This window comes from Nyctereutes procyonoides, unplaced genomic scaffold, assembly GCF_905146905.1.
Source record: "Nyctereutes procyonoides isolate TBG_1078 unplaced genomic scaffold, NYPRO_anot_genome, whole genome shotgun sequence".
NCBI lineage: Eukaryota > Metazoa > Chordata > Mammalia > Carnivora > Canidae > Nyctereutes > Nyctereutes procyonoides.
Genome location: NW_026575140.1, coordinates 50,946,726 through 50,964,669, shown reverse-complemented (window position 1 = coordinate 50,964,669; position 17,944 = coordinate 50,946,726).

Sequence of the window (17,944 nt, the reverse complement as noted above, 5' to 3'; positions counted from 1 at the left end):
GTGTGTGTATTTTTTTATCGGAGTTCTATTTGCCAATATATAGCATAACACCCAGTGCTCATCCCATTAAGTGCCCCCCTCAGTGCCTGTCACCCAGTCACCCCATGCCCCCACTCACCTCCCTTTCCACTACCCCTTCTTCGTTTCCCAGAGTTAGGAGTCTGTCATCCTCACTGATATTTCCCACTCATTTTCTCTCCTTTCCCCTATAATCCCTTTCACCACTTTTTATATTCCCCATATGAATAAAACCATATAATGTTTGTCCTTCTCCAATTGACTTACTTCACTCAGCATAATACCCTCCAGTTCCAACCACGTTGAAGCAAATAGTGGGTATTTGTCATTTCTAATGTCTGAGTAATATTCTATTGTTCACATAGACCACATCTTCTTTATCCATTCATCTTTCAATGGACACCGAGGCTCCTTCCACAGTTTGGCTACTGTGGATATTGTTGCTATGAACATTGGAGTGCAGGTGTCCTGGCATTTCACTGCATCTGTATCTTTGGGGTAAATCCCCAGCAGTGCAATTGCTGGGTCGTATGGCAAGTCTATTTTTAACTCTTTGAGGAACCTCCACACAGTTTTCCAGAGTGGCTGCACCAGTTCACATTCCCACCCACGGTACAAGAGGGTTCCCCTTTCTCCACATCCTCTCCAGTATTTGTTGTTTCCTGTCTTGTTAATCTTCACCATTCTCACCGGTGTGAGGTAGTATCTCATTGTGGTTTTTATTTGTATTTCCCTGATGGCAAGTGACATGGAACATTTTCCCATGTGCTTGTTGGCCATGTGTAGGTCTTCCGTGGTGAAATTTCTCTTCATGTCTTCTGCCCATTTCATGATTGGATTGTTCATTTCTTTGCAGTTGAGTTTAATAAGTTCTTGGATCTTGGATAGTAGCCCTTTATCTGATATGTCTTTTGCAAATATCTTCTCCCATTCTGTAGGTTGTCTTTTAGTTTTGTTGACTGTTTCTTTTGCTGTGCAGAAGCTTTTTATCTTGATTAAGCCCTAATAATTCATTTTTGCTTTTGTTCCCTTGCCTTCATAGATGTATCTTGCAAGAAGTTGCTGTGGCCAAGTTCAAAAAGTGTGTTGCCTGTGTTCTCCTCTAGGATTTTGAAGGACTCTTGTCTCACATTTAGATCTTTCATCCATTTTGAGTTTATCTTTATGTATGGTGTAAGAGAATGATCTAGTTTCATCCTTCTGCACATGGTTGTCCAGTTTTCCCAGCACCATTTATTGAAGAGACTGTCCTTTTTCCACTGGATATTTACCTGGTTTGTTGAATATTAGTTGGCCATAGAGTTGAGGGCCCATTTCTGGGTTCTCTATTCTGTTCCATTGATCTATGTGTCTGTTTCTGTGCCAGTACCACACTGTCTTGATGATCACAGCTTTATAGTACAACTTGAAATCTGGCATTGTGATGTCCCTGGCTCTGGTTTTCTTTTTCAATATTCCCCTGGCTATTCGGGGTCTTTTCTGATTCCACACAAATCTTAAGATTATTTGTTCCAACTCTCTGAAGAAAGTCCATGGTATTTTGATAGAAATTGCATTAAATGTGTAAATTGCCCTGGGTAGCATTGACATTTTCACAATATTAATTCTTCCAATCCATGAGCACAGAATATTTTTCCATCTCTTTGTGTCTTTCTCAATTTCTTTCAGAAGTGTTCTGTAGTTTTTAGGGTATAGATCCTTTACCTCTTTGGTTAGGTTTATTCCTAGGTGTCTTATGCTTTTGGGTGCAATTGTAAATGGGATTGATTCCTTAATTTCTCTTTCTTCAGTTTCATTGTTAGTGTATAGAAATGGAACTGATTTCTGGGCATTAATTTTATATCCTGCCCCACTGCCAAATTGCTGTATGAGTTCTAGCAATCTCGGGGTGCAGTCTTTTGGGTTTTCTATATACAGTATTGTGTCATCTGTGAAGAGGGAGAGTTTGACTTCTTCTTTGCCAATTTGAATGCCTTTTGTTTCTTTTTGTTGCCTGATTGCTGAGGCTAGGACTTCTAGTACTATGAATAGCAGTGGTGAAAGTGGACATCCCTGTCGTGTTCCTGATCTTAGGGGAAGGGCTCCCAGTGTTTCCCCATTGAGAATGATATTTGCTGTGAGATTTCTGTAGATGGCTTTTAAGATGCTGAGGAATGTTCCCTCTATCCCTACACTCTGAAGAGTTTTGATCAGGAATGGATGCTGTATTTTGTCAAATGCTTTCCCTACATCTATTGAGAAGATTGTATGGTTCTTGTTTTTTCTCTTGTTGATATGATCTATCACGTTGGTTGCTTTACAAGTGTTGAACCAGCCTTGCATCCCAGGGATAAATCCCACTTGGTCAAGGTGAATAATCTTCTTAATGTACTGTTGGATCTTATTGGTTAGTATCTTGTTTGAGAATTTTTGCATCTGTGTTCATCAAGGATATCGTTCTATAATTCCCCTTTTGGTGGGGTCTTTGTCTGGTTTTGGAATTAAAATGATTCTGGACTCATAAAACAAGTTTGGAAGTATTCCATCCCTTTCTATCTTTCAGAACAGCTTTAGTAGAATGGGTATTGTTTCTTCTTTAAACGCTTGATAGAATTCCCCTGGGAAGTCATCTGCCCCTGGACTCCTGTGTTTTGGGAGGTTTTTGATGACTGTTTCAATTTCCTCACTGGTTATTGGTCTATTCAGGTTTTCTATTTCTTCCTGTTCTAGTTTTGGTAGTTTGTGGTTTTCCAGAAATGTGTCCATTTCTTCTAGATTGCCTAATTTATTGGCATATAGCTGTTCATAATGTGTTTTAAAATCATTTGTATTTCCTTGGTATCAGTTGTGATCTCTCCTTTTTCATTCATGATTTTGTAAATTTGAGTCTTTTTTCTTTTTAATAAGTCTGGCTAATGGTTTATCTATCTTATTAATTCTTTCAAAGAACCAATTCCTGGTTTTGTTGATCTGTTCTACAGTTCTTCTGCTCTCTATTTCATTGAGTTCTGCTCGATCTTTATTATCTCTCTTCTTCTGCTGGGTGTAGGTTTTATTTGCTGTTCTTTCTCCATTTCCTTTAGGTGTGAGGTTAGCTTGTGTATTTGAGTTTTTTCCAATTTTTTGAGGGATGCTTGTATTGCGATGTATTTCCCTCTTAGGACTGCTTTTGCTGTATCCCAAAGATTTTGAATGGTTGTATCTTTATTTTCATTAGTCTCTATGAATATTTTTAATTCTCCTCTAATTTCCTGGTTGACCCTTTCATCTTTTAGCAGGATGCTTTTTAACCTCCACGTTTTTAAGTTTCTTCTAAATTTTTTCTTGTGATTGAGTTTCAAGTTTCAAAGCATTATGGTCTGAAAATATGCAGGGGACCATCCCAATATTTTGATATCAGTTGAGACCTGATTTGTGACCCAGTATGTGGTCTGTTCTGGAGAAAGTTCCTGTGCACTTGAGAAGAATGTGTATTCAGTTGCCTTTGGATGTATAGTTCTGTAAATATCTGTAAGATACAACTGGTCCAGTGTATCATTTAAAGCTCTTGTTTCTTTGGAGATGTTGTGCTTAGAGGATATGTTCATTTGCAGAAAGTGCCATGTTGAAGTCTTCCAGTATTAGTGTATTATTATCTAAGTATGTCTTTAATTTGGTTATTAATTTATTGATATACTTGGCAGCTCCCACATTAGGGGCATAAATATTCATGATTATTAGGTCCTCTTGTTGGGTAGATCCTTTAAGTATGATATAGTGTCCCTCTTCATCTCTTACTACAGTCTTTGGGATAAACTTTAATTTATCTTATATGAGGATTGCTACCCCAGTTTTCTTTTGAGGGCCATTTGAATGGTAAATGGTTCTCCAACCTTTCATTTTCAGGCTGTAAGCGTCCTTAGGTCTAAAATGAGTCTCTTGTAGACAGCAAATAGATGGGTCTTGCTTTTTTTATCAAGTCTGAAACCCTGTGTCTTTTGATGGGATCATTTAGCCCATTCACATTCAGAGTTACTATTGAAAGATATGAATTTAGTGTCATCATAATACCTATTCAGTCCCTGTTTTTGTGGATTATTTCTTTGGGCATTCTCTTTCTTTTACAGAGTCCCCCTTAAGATTTCTTGCAGAGCTGGTTTGGTGGTCACATATTCTTTCAGTTTCTGCCTATCTTGGAAGCTCTTTATCTCTCCTTTTATTCTGAATGAGAGTCTTGCTGGATAAAGTATTCTTGGCTGCATGTTCTTCTCATTTAGGACCCTGAATTTATCCTGCCAACACTTTCTGGCCTGCCAGAAAGTGGCAGTCTCTATGGAAAGGTCTGCTGTTAATCTAATATTTCTCCCCATATAAGTTAGAGATCTCTTGTTTCTTGGTGCTTTAAGGATTTTCTCTTTATCTTTGGAATTTGCAAGTTTCACTATTAAATGTTGAACGGTTTTTATTGATTTTAGTGGGGAACCTCTCTATCTCCTGGATCTGAATGCCTGTTTCCCTCCCCAAATTAGGGAAGTTCTCAGCTACGATTTGCTCAAATATGCTTTCTGGCCCCCTGTCCCTCTTGGCGCCCTCTGGGACCCCAATTATACATAGAGTTTTCCTTCTGAGGCTGTCATCTATTTCCCTTAACCTTTCCTCACGGTCTTTTAATTTTTTTTCTTTTTTCCTCAGTTTCCTTCATTGCAATCAACTTGTCTTCTATGTCAGTCACTCTTTCTTCTACCCCATTAACCCTTGTCATTAGGACCTCCAGTTTGGATTGCATCTCATTTAATTGATTTTTAATTTCGGCCTGATTGATATAAATTCTGCAGCCATGAAGTCTCTTGATTCCTTTATGCTTTTTTCCAGAGCCACCAATAGCTTTATAATTGTGCTTCTGAATTGGCTTTCTTATATCAAATTGTAATACAAATTCTGTAACTCTGTGCCGAGAGTACTGTTTCTGATTCTTTCTTTTGTGGTGAGTTCTTCTTTCTAGTCATTTTGCTCAGTGCAGAGCAGGCTGTGTCAAGAATATCAACCATGACCTAAGTAAATTTCACCCTAGATGATTCTGCCAAGGTCCGAGACCAGAAATTGAAAACAAAGATCAGAATGAAGTAAAACAAAAACCACTAAAGTGAAAAACAAATTTTAAAACAAAGTAGTAAAAAAATAAAAGGCCAGGAATCCTAAAGAAGAAGAGAAAAAAAAAGGAGAAGAAAAAAAGGGGGGAGACTGGAGATGGTGGTGGTGATGAAGTTGTAGTGGAGGGTGAATGTAGTCTACCTGAGGGATCCTAGAGGGTGATCCTCTTGTTTCTGAGTATATTAAGTTCTGTACATTAGAAGATGCTCACTCCCAAATTTATATAAACCAGAAATACTTGTAGAGGGCCCCAAAATTGACCACCAAAATATAAATGAGATAAAAGAAGGGGGCAGAATGGGAATGAGGAATCTCACAGAATGAACCAGCACCATATACCACTTGGTTCTGGGTGCATACTTGTCATGTTTTAGAAGGTATTAACTTCTGCCATTGTAGAACAAAATGAGGCAGACAAAACAAAAAACACAAAACAACAACAACAAAAAAACCCATATCTTGTATATCTCCCAAGATTGAGCATGTTGAAGGGAATCTAGATATGGAAAATATATCTAGGACCTGTTATTGTAGAAATATGAAAGTCAAAAAGGAAGAATCTTAAAAATGAAGAGGTGGTAAAATATTGTAGTTAAGGTGGGAAAAGAGAAAATAATTGGAAATTTACAGTCTGATGTAAAAATGAGTTGTACTGGAAAAAGGAAGAAAAAACAACAAGGAGGGGTACCCTCTGGTTCTATATACTGTAAATCCCTCGATTTCCCCTGGAGCTCTCCAGTGCTGCTCGGTCAAGAACTTGCTCTTCCCCTGTCCTTCCAGCTGGTCTTCAGGGGAGGGGCCTGCTGCGCTGACTCTCAAGGTGTGTGCACCTGGGGGAGCTGCCCCGCCCCCTGCCAGGTGCACGGCTCAGTGGGAGCTGTTTACCCTGCAAGGGCCCTGCTCCCTGGTGGCCCGACTACATCCCAGGCACAGGGTGACACCAGGAGGAACAACGCCACTGGCGGCGGCCAGCTCCCCAGCCCTGGAGTCAGCTCCAGCAGTAACTACCGCAACTCCCAGTCCGCAGGGGCCTGGATCCTGGGGGTAGGGGTGGGGGGTCGCTGATCTGCACAGCTCGGGGCGCCCAGCGGCAAGAGTGGCCCCGCTGTCCTGTGCCCTACTGCCTCCATCTTTCCCAAGGGGAGCCCCAGATCCTGGGCTGTGTCCCCCAGCGTCCTGAGCTCCAGGGCCTGCGCCACTGGAATCGCGCTCCCAGGCCTCGCAGCCCCCTCTGCCTGAGCCGCCGCCCCAGCTGCTCCCAGCGCCCTCCAGCCCTTTACCATGCTTGCCTGCGGTGTGTGGGGCACTCTCCCCTGGGCGCCCCTCCTCTGTTAGTGACCCCGGGAGACTGGAGGCTCCACAGCCCTTCCTGGGATCCTGCCCGAGGTCCCTGTGAGCACCTTTCCATCCGGGAAGAATCCCGTGCGGATTCTTCAAGTTCTCACTCCCCGGGGCTGGGCTCTCCTGTCCCCAGGCTCCTGCCGCCTTCTTAGCCCGGCTCCTGGGGGTTGGTTCACCCCCCTCCCCAACTTGGTTCTTTTTTACCCACCCCCCACCTTCCTACCCTTCTTTCTGTAGCGTTCCAGCTGTTCTCTCTAAATCTCAGGTCGAATTCGTAGGTGTTCAGGATGGTTTGAACGTTATCTAGGTAAGTTGGTGGGGACAGATGACTTGGGGACCCTACTCCTCTGCAGTCTTGCCCTGCCCCCCCAACATCAATTGTCAACCTTATGACATCATTTTTATCTCTTGGAAATAGCTTATGATGAATCCTATGTATTTGGTTGTTTTATTCTAACCCATGAATCTCTTTTAACAAAGAGGTTTAGTATATTTGCATTTATTGGAATTACTAGTATATCTAAACTATCTTCTGCCACTTGCTTTTTAATTATTATTCTCTATTTTTTTTCTCCTTTATTGCCGTCTGTTGAATGATTTGGCCTTTTTCTTATTTTTCTTCAATTTGCTTCAAAGTTTTACATTTTTTTCCTTATATTGTAAGAAACATACTCAATATAGTTCATCAGCCTCTCTGCCTTTCTCCAAACCATTAAAGGATCTTAGATCTTACCCTATGATCTCTTTCAGTTTCTTTATTTCTGCGCTTCTATTCTTGGGGTGCTAATTCTCCTGCACATTGTCTTGATGATTCTCCTTTATGGTTCTTTTTTCCCCCTTGTCTGAATTATAATTATTTTTTTATTGTGAATTCTTCCTCAATGGTCTTTGCTGAGAGTGTTTTATATAGTCCGGATGGCCCTACAGAATAGTGTTTTACTCTTCTCCCAAGAGCACAATGAATCCTGGACCACTTTATGTTAATTTCTCAGCTTGGGGTTACCACACCATACATATAAGCTTAGAACTCACCCCCATGTTTGGTGTAGATGGGGTGTTTAGGTTTCTCAAAGAATATGTTCTTCTGATTTTTAAAAATCCACTTAGAGCCTGAGACAGACACTGTGTTTTTTTGTCATGCCTCTGAGCCAGGAGATAGATTTTTCCATTTTTACGAATTTAGAGACCCTTTGAAGATCCCAAGTGTACAACATGAATTTCAGCTAGGGCTTGCTCCACAAACAGGCCTCCTCCCCTTCATCCCCATTAGGGCAATAGAACCTTAACCCCAGCTCAGAGCCCCATGCCCAGGCATGATGGCCCCAGCTTCCAGCGAAACTGCCACAACATCTGCCAGGTTGGGGGTTGGGGGTGGTATTGACTGGCCTGCTCCTTCTTATTCCTGCCATGGGGGACTACCATTTCATTGTCTTATTCAATTTCATTTGTAGATTTCGTTATGCAATTCTACATGCCTAACAAGGGCGGAGAATCCATATCAGCTGACCATGTATGTCAAGATTCAGGCTTCAAGCACACTCTTGAACATTCCCCACTTTCCCCTTGCCTTTCCTCCTGGCTTACCACTCCCAACCTCTTCCTACACTGTTTTATTCTTTTGATTCTGGATTTCCTCTTACAAGCTAGGTGGAGTAGCAGCTCTATAAAGTTGAGAAAAACACTTGCCAGCTTACCAACTCCATATGCTCTGAGTGCGGGGGGAAAGATTTAGGTGAAAAAGAAGATGAAAAATAACTATGTTTCAGAGAAAATTGTTGATATTGAACTTTTTTCTTTCTTTTTTCTTTTCTCTTCTTTTCTTTTCTTTTTTTTTTTTTGATGAACTACACTTTTCAACTACATCTCTCAACATTTCAGAAATTAAGAAAGCATCATCCTTTGTTGGTCCTCTGAAAGTAACAAAGAAATCAGCTTTGCTTGCTTTTGATTAGAAGAAAAATATACATTAAACTTAAAGTCACCCCACACCAAGGGCAAAGAAGATGAACACACTACTGAGTACTTGCAAATTCCCCCAAATTTTCTTAACTTTCATAGCCAGGTACTTCTTTTAGTGTTTTCTCAAATTTCCTAGGTAAGCATTTTTTGACATTTCCTCCTGCTGAGACAGTTTCCTCTTGGTTATTCGCAAGCAGGAATTTTAAGAAGCAGTCTCCAGAAGGCTCACCAAGCATGTGGCTTTGTTCCCAGGATGCTGTACCCCTGGCAGCTGCATTCCGAATACCATCAGGGACCCGCTGGTCTGCCCCATGTCCCGTAGACTAAATACTCAAACTCTCCCCTGGGGGCAGGTTTTCTTTCATTTTTACTTTCTAAATCTCTTGATCCAGCTGTCTTACCTTTGACCATCAAGTCAAGGTGAGATTGACAGATGTTGACAGTTGCTACAGCTGCCGCTGAGCACCAGTTACCTTAGAAATGGAGAGAAAACAAACATAGGAATTCCAAGGAGCTAGTGGGGCACCCCTCATCTCTAGGCTTCTGGGAACTAGTCAAGCAAATGAACCCAAAGCCCTAGCAACATCTATCAGGCTGATGTTGTGGCTGCAAACACAACAAGCAGAGTAAGGGAGTCAGTAGCTGGAGGGGGACAAAAGTTGATTGTTACCACCAAACAGTTGGGAGGCAGAAAGCTGTGTGCTTCTTTTAAGCAGTTTGATTTATAGCTTGTGATATTATGTGCAAGGGCACCCACAACCCAAAGTGTTTTGTGTCTTGACCTGTAAAAATAAGTCTATTAACCCTAATCAATCTCCCATTATGCAGAGATGCCTGAAATTTAGCAAGCAAAGGGGTGACCGAGGTCTTGCAGCTCAGGAGCTACCCATTGTCTTGGGCAATCAGCTTGATCTTTGCAGCCGCAAAATTGTCATTCCCCGTAACACAGTGGGGGAGGGCCTTCCATCTTTTAATGAGAAAATAGAGAATTGTTTTCATTTTTAATTGCGGGGGCTAATTAAGGCCTGGGGCTCCCGAGCAGACCTGGACCCTTGTGGGTGTGTGTTCCTAGACACCTCTGCAGAGCCTCACCCCAGCTGTGGGTAACCCGCCTGTCCCGACTTCCCGCTGTAATTAGCAAGGGCTTCCATTCTGATTAAGTACTTTATTACAGAAGCTAATTATGAAGTCTATAGCTGGTGCCCTGTGCCTTAGGAGGGATTTCCTTCTGCTTTGTGAGGGGAATTCTAAGGGTGGGTGTTGTTTCAAACCTTGAAGGACAAAATAGGAACTGGCACATCACACGGATGGTCAAATGTTAATATATCCCTGGAAAATGGAAATATTTTAAAGCCACACCAGGAAAGCCAGGCAAACAAAGCTTCTTTTTTAGCTGAGATTTGGAGAGGGGGTTGAAGAGGAAATAGACACTGTGGTCTACCAGCACCTACCAACTCTTATAACAAAGGTCCTGCTCTGATGCCCCTCTATCCCTACCTCATCCCGCTGTGAAGAGGCCTGCTTTGTCTCACGCATTAATCCGGGATGAAATAATGCGGTGAAAGGTTCTCAGCAGTAACTACATATTTCTATTTCTCCCTGTGATATTCTGTTCATTAAATATTTCCTCAGAATTCACTGGGGAATTTGGAAAAGAGATATCCTTTGTATAAAAAGATGAAACTGGGAAAGATTGGAAATTCCTAATATCCTTTAGGTGCTGTTGCACCACTATCTTAAAGAGCTTTTTATAAGAAGAATTAAGAAAAGAAGACATGTTCTTTCTTTGTTATATGTGTCTTTATAATTCTATACAGATTTTTTTTAAATACCTATTTTGACATAGATAAAGATATTTAAGTAGGCATCTGCACAGGTAGAGTGGTAGATTAATCGATAAGTGATAGTTGATGGATAGATAGATATAGATGATAGATAATAGATAATTAGGATTTTTATTTGAGTTTTGTGAGGTGAGTTTGTGTGTGTATGTGATTTAATGATTGTTGAGTTTTTCCAGTTCTAATAAAAAAAATTGCATAGGAGTTTATTTGGTGTGTGGGGGCAGGGAAAGTAAATTACTAAAATAACCCATCCTGTCCTAACATTTCCAGACTTCGGCCAAGAGTGAAATGGAGCCTGGTAGGCCATTCCTCTATACTCTTTCCACCTCCACTCCTTGGAGCAGCCTCTCCTTGGCCACCTCCTGGGCCTAGGGGTGGACACACCAATAGCACAATATGCCTTCATGAGGAGAATCCAGGAAACAGACGGATGTCGGCCATAGAAGCAGGCTCATGGCTGTTTGGAAAGCTTACTTCCCAATCCCAGGTGCCTAGAACTTAGGGTGAAGGGGTAGCCTGCTCTGAATGGACATGATTTTTTAACACCGGGGACTCCTCAATCCAGGAGGAGGATCTCAAGGACAGGTGATACAGAGTAAGCCCTCTACATCTCAGGGTTCAAGGCAGGGCCCCAGATGCCCAGGTATGAAGGTAATACTAGATGTTAAAAATTCCGTGACATAGCTTATTCATTTATTAAAAAGTATATTTTGACTTTCTGCATTGTCCCATGAACTATGCTATGTATCAAGGTTGCAGTGGTGGCTAATTATGCAAGATAAAGTGATTGCTTTTTAAATAAACATATCAGAACTTACACAACCAGATGAATACAACTTCTATTGCTCCATTCATCATATAACTGGAACCACTCTTTTATTCAGTCTAGAAGATATAAAAGAATATATACAATATATATAAGAAGAATATAGAAATATATATATATACGCATATTTGCATATATAAGATTTGGAGATTTTAAGCTTCTATTTCTCTTTGCAGATGAAGACATTGAAGTTCAAGGACAGTAAGTCTTGTGACCAAAGGAGTTCTTCTGCAGGAGTGATTGATCAGAAGCTTCCAGCAAGCCCGTTGACTACAAAATTGATCAGTTCTCTTGAATTTCTTGATTGTTTAAATGTCATGGCTGATTCTTACATTATGCACAAAACCTGTCATGATCCTACAAACTGTTTTGCAATGTTAGTTGTATTCAGATCATCCAAGTACAAATCAAAATGTCATCACAGTGAGGGTTCTGTCTTTCCAAGTCTGAGGACTCTATGCCTTTGAGGAGGTTGCACACCTAAGAGGTTCTATCTTCAACTGGCTCAAGGCTCTAACTTCCAATAAATACTCTTGCAAACTAGTTTCCCAGGCTGGATGAGAGAGGACTTTCTTTAAAAATAAAAAATATAGGCTTTGGAGCATCTTTGCAAGATGGGGACAAAGCACTAATAAATAAATCTAGTCTCTCAGATGACCTGGATATTGGAAATGATCCATGTAAACACCTTCATTGAAAAACAGATGAAACTGGGAGGAATTGCTGCCAGATTTAATGTACAATGCATCTTATTTAAGGAGGCACATTTTATTGATTCATAACCCCCTTTCCCATCAGAAAGTAAAGTGGTCAGCAAAGTGAAGAAAATCCTGTTAAACCTTCACTAACAGTCCTTATCTCAGAGTAGGGAGGGCCGTGTGAAGTGTAGGACATTGTGCCTCCCCTACCTTGACCTAATTCATCATGGGCATGTACATCAGCTTCAGGCAACACAAACAAAGAGATACCCTCCTGTACAAGGAAAATTTCCCAGGTGCAAATGCCTACACTTCTCTCAACATCCACTCACAACTTCAAGCTACTGAATTTCTAACAAAACTGCCTTCTAAAGCATAAATTTTCTGTTTTCCCCTTCTCTAGAACTGCAGGATTTCAGCAGGAATTCTCACCAACTTTTGACAGAATTTTATCATTGCCATTATTTAAACAAGTGAAGAATTCCCTCTAAAAGAATGGGCCTAATGTAGAAACATCTCAGGATCTGGAAAAGATACTGCTATGCAAAAAAGGGAGCCCCATTGAAAAATCAGAGAAAATATCTTTCTATTAAATAAACTTCTACAAGAAATAACACATTTTTAGAAAACTGGTAATCCATGAACTTAAAAACTTCCAAGTGGGCATTGAATTTATGAATTCTCAGTACGCAGTTCTGAGAGAAAATCATCTCTGAGCAAGAGAGACAGGCATGAAAAAAACCTGGTTGCTGAATTAAAAATCACTATGGTCACTACAAACAGAAGATGGGATTCTGTGGAAAATTAAATTAAGTCCATGACATATCCTAGAAATTTATCCAACACGCATGGGGGGAAAGCCAGAGAGATCAAAGTGAAAAGAGAAGAAGAAGAGAGATGGAGATAGGTCTGTGAGATCCTACTGGCAAGACTAGAACAGATAAAAATGGATAAGGATAGAATATTTGGGGTCACTTACATGCAAACTCCAAGTGTTACTGAACCCATCACTCCTCACCATTTCCGCTGTGATATGTCCTCATGCTTTTTTTGTTTTGTCTGTTGGCTAAAGTACTTTTTCTAGTAATACCTGGATATGTCAAAATATATTCCTATTTCAGCAGAAACATCTGTAACATGAATTCACCTTCTGGTCCATGCTACATGTCAGGTACCATGCCAAGTATTTGGAGCTACAGCCAAGAAGGCAGCCATTTCTTGGCATCTATTTGAAGATGTGACTTAGAATCCCTGGTTTTAATTCCTTCCTCTCCTCCATTCTGAACACTCACTGATATTTTAAAAAAATACAGGAAAAATAAGAAAACACATATGTGATTGAGACTGTGTGGGAATAAGAATAAGATACATGTCATAAAGTACTCAGGAAATGTGGAGAACTCCTGTAAGTTATAGGTAAAGATGGTAAAGTTATAGGTAAAAACTCAGACAGATACCTAACTGGTACACAGCAGGAAATGCCCACCTGGGGAATCAGCAGACAGCAGCAGCTCCTCCCCACACCAATGCCCAAAACAAAGGAGGAACTGTGGTAGCTGAGAGTGAGTAACTCAATCAAAATAAATTGATTAAAAAAATAATAATAATAAAATAAATTGATTGTTCCAAAGAATGAAGGCCAATTCTCTCTATATTTTCACCCAGTCCAAGAAATAGAAGTAGACTGAATATAGAAGAGGGAAACCACCCAGAGCCAGAGAGAATTGCAGATTACTAAATTCAAAAGCATTGGCAATGATTATCACCACATTAGATACAAAAAAAAAAAAATACATTGTGGCATACCTACTGCATTTGGCATTAGCTCCCAGAATATGACAACATTATTTTCATAAGTAATCATGAATTAAAACAATAATAATCAGAAAATAAATTATTGAGGCATGAAAGATACAAGATGAGTCTAGAGCATATTGTAGTACAAAAAGTCAGAAAGTTCTCAAAAATGAAAACCCACGATAATTGGGATATATTAAAGGAGTCCCAATAGTCAAAGCTTGAAGAATTTGAGCAACAGAATCAATAAAATCACATTAGATTATGACCCAAAATATAAAATGAATACCTGTGAGTCCAAGGTGATAAAAATAAATAGACAAATAAATAAATAATCTGGGAATAGTAGAAAAATATCTCATGCACGAGAATTCCAAATAATGGTTATAAATACTAGATGCTCAAGGAGGTGTAACATTAACTCCCATTCCTTTAGTGCAGGCTGTGTGTAGTGACTCTTCTCCAAGAAGTATAATATGGAAACAGAGGTAAAATAATAAATTTACAGTGGAGAAACAGACCCTATCTCAGCCAGGTAGTCAACATCAACTATGAAAAGTCAGGTTGATGGTATGTACTCTGGGTATGATGTGATAAAACTAGCAACTTACCTCTATGGTCTTCTTCCCAAAAACACATAACCCAGGATAATCACAGGAAAGAATTCAGGCAAATCTAAATTAAAGAATGTATACTTTATCAGTACTCTTTAAAATGATCAAGACCATCAAAAGCAAAGAAAGTCTGAGAAACTGTCATCCACAGCCAAGAGGAGCCTAAAAAGACATGATGAGTAAATGCTGTGTTACCCAGCATGGGATCCTGGAACAGATAAAGGACATTAGATAAAAGCTAAGGAAATCTGGAGATGCCTGGATGGCTCAGTGGTTGAGCATCTGCCTTGGGCTCAGGGCATGATCCTGGGGTCCTGGGATCGAGTCCCGCATCAAGCTCCTTACAGAGAGCCTCCTTCTCCCTCTGCCTGTGTCTCTGTCTCTTTCTGTGTATCTCTCGTGAATAAATAAATAAAATCTAAAAAAAAAAAAAACTAAGGAAATCTGAATAAACTATAGACTTCAGTTAACAACAATATACCAATATCATTAATTGTGACAAGTATACTATACTAATATAAGATGTTAATGATAGAGCAAACTAGATGTGAGGTATATGGAAATTTTTTATACTATCTTTACAATTTCTTGGTAAACCTAACAATGTTCTGAAATAAAAATTCTATTAAACACACAAATAAAGGTTTCAAAAAGAATGCTTTCTGCAAGATTTAAAAATGATTTGCACTTATTATAAAACAGAATGTAAGTAGCTCATGTTTGGTTCCTTCCTCTTTACAATCAGTATGCAGTATGTTATTATTTATTTCCAACATGCTGTTTAAATGCAGAAGTAAGTAGTACCACAAAGGCTGGGGAGACAAAACAAATTTAAACAATTCTGAACTGTCACTAACTGGTTCTCAAAACAATTGCTTATCATTGAGACCCCATGTTTGCAGAGACCAATTGTACAACTAAGAGTTAATATCCATCTAGAATACAATATATGTTAAAAGATAAGTTATATAGGCGCACCTGGGTGGGTCAGTGCTTGAGCATCTGCCTTTGGCTCAGGTCGTGATCCCAGGGTCCTGAGATCTAATGCCGCATCAGGTTCCCCGCAGGGAGTCTGCTTCTCCCTCTGCCTATGTCTCTGTCTCTCATGAATAAATAAATAATTTTTTTAAAAAAAGATAAGTAATACATATGTATTATATAGAAGCTTACCTTTATATTATGTTATTAAAACTCAATATCCACAGCAATTATTTACAATGTAGAACAACAGAAAGATTTTTAGATGAGAAGTATTTTATAATCGGTAATGCTCAGAATTCTTAATGCATACATTAATGCAAACATAACAAAGCAGACCTACTTTGAGTCTGTTCTGTTACTGTTCTGATATTTTCTACAAACCATGCACCGTCTCATTGTGCCTGAGATGGAGCTCTCCCACCAATAGGCCTTTGGTTTGGCACTGAAATTAGAACAATTGGCTTAAAGAGAAAAAAAAAATGAAAGAAGACACAAATAGATTCAGGAGACTTTATGGGCATGCTCATGTTTTATATGTATATACACAGTAAATTCTGAAAAAGAATCAACAAATAAGGAAAAAAATCCCTAAACTGAAAAAAAGACTTGAATTTTTATATCAAAAGGGCCTTTGGAGCATCAAGCCAAATCAGGCAAAAGGTAACACATTTATTTTAGATATTGATCTTTTCAGCTTTCAATTTCAAACACAGAGAAAACAATTCTATACCTATTAACCATCCTACTCCTCTAAAAATCAAGATGGCATCCTGACTTGTCCTCTAAAATACCAAATGTCAGAAGACTTTGAAGAAGCATTGACAGCATTTTGAAGAAAAACAATGAATTCAAAACTCTTATTTATGACTATAGAAAATTCCTAGACTAAAAAGCATCCAATAATACATTCTTCCTGAAAAAGTATCTAAGAATAATAAATTTATTTAAGAACATCCAATTTTATTCTATATAAAAATATTAATGCTCAATAGGCCAGTAGGATCCATTTCATGAATGCTAAGATGGCTCAGAATTAGGAAATGTATCCACAGAAAATATTTGAAGGAATAGTGGGAGAAACATAACCCAAGTTTTTGTAATATGAAACAAAGAACTTACGGTTCAAGAACCTCAACTTGCAAAAGGATAAATTCAAAGAAAACCACACACACCTATGCACATCACCGTCAAAGCACTGAAAACCAAAGACAAAGAGAAAATGCTGAAAGCATTCAGATAAAGATGTGTGACATACAGAAGGAAAACAGTGATGACCACAGATGTCTCATCAGCAAAAAATGGAGGCTATTTTGAAGTGCAGGAGCAAAAAATAAAAATCAACCCTAAATTCCATATGCAAAATTAAAAAAGAAATTCTTCAAAACAGAAAGTGAAATAAAGATAGTTTTGGGTATATGAAAGCTGAGAGGACTTCAGTGTCAGCAAAAACAGCACAAGAAATGCAAAGTAATGTTATTTAGTTTGAAAGGAAATGACACTAGATAGGAATCCAATAACAAGAAAGAAAGAAGATAGCACAGTAAATAGATAAAAAGATAGCAAAGGGTAAATCAGTAGGTAAATATAGTAAAGACTGGCTTTTGTTCTTATCATAACTTTCTTACTACAGAATGGTCTCTTCCGATAAAAAGTGATAATATTGTAAAGTAGCATTTACAACCCACAGAATTGTAAAAATGTGACTGAAAAAAGGCACAAAGTTCGTGAGTAGGTAAATGAATTATACTGTGCTAGAGAATCATGTTTGTGAAGTGAGAAATAAAAAGTGGAAAGTGTGAAATTTCAAGTGAGAAGTGGGAAAGAAAACTGCAAAGTTTCAGATACACAGTGAAAATTAGGAAGTATGTAGGGGCCAGTATGAAATGTGAACTGGTACCTATTGACTCTAGAGACTCTAATGTGTTAACGATGTACATTTTTAACTCTAAAAAAAAAACCCACTAAAATTTTTTGAAACATATATTTAAAAAGCCAATAGAGAAAATTAAAATGAAAGAGTAAAAGAAACTCAAATAACCCAAAAGAAGGTAAGAATAAACCAACAGAATATCAAAATACAACACGATAAATGGGAAGAAAAGCAAAATATATACCTATAACTAACTTCATCAATATTCCTCTAATGGGTTAGTTATGTATTATAAACTCTATGTTAATACCAAAAAAGGAAGTATAGCTAATAATCCAACAGTTGAAAATACTAAATCTAAAAAAAGCAGAAAGCAATAAGAAAGGAAACAAAGAATCAATAGAATAGAAAACAAAAAATAAAAAGGCAGATTTAAACCCAAATATATCAATAATTAAATACTCCAACTAAAAGACAGATTACTGAACTGCATAAAAATATACAAAACAATTCCCAACTACTAGGAGAAACCTACTTTAAATATAATGAGAGATGAGTAGACAACAAGACAAACTATGCCAACATCAGATAAAGTTCATCAGACTTCAGAACAAAGATTATTACCAGGGTTAAAAAGAAACATTTTGTAATAATTAACTGATCAATTAATACATCAAGAAGACATACAGTCCTAAATTAGTATGCCTCCAATAACAAAGTTTCAAAATTCATAAACAAAAAATTTGAAGAACTGAAAAGAGAGATAAATCCATAATTTCAGTTGGACTTTCTTCAGTCTTCAATCACTAACCAATAAAAGGTAGATTAAAAATCAGTAAGAATACAGAAGGCTTAAAAACATGATCAATCAGATATAACTGACGTTT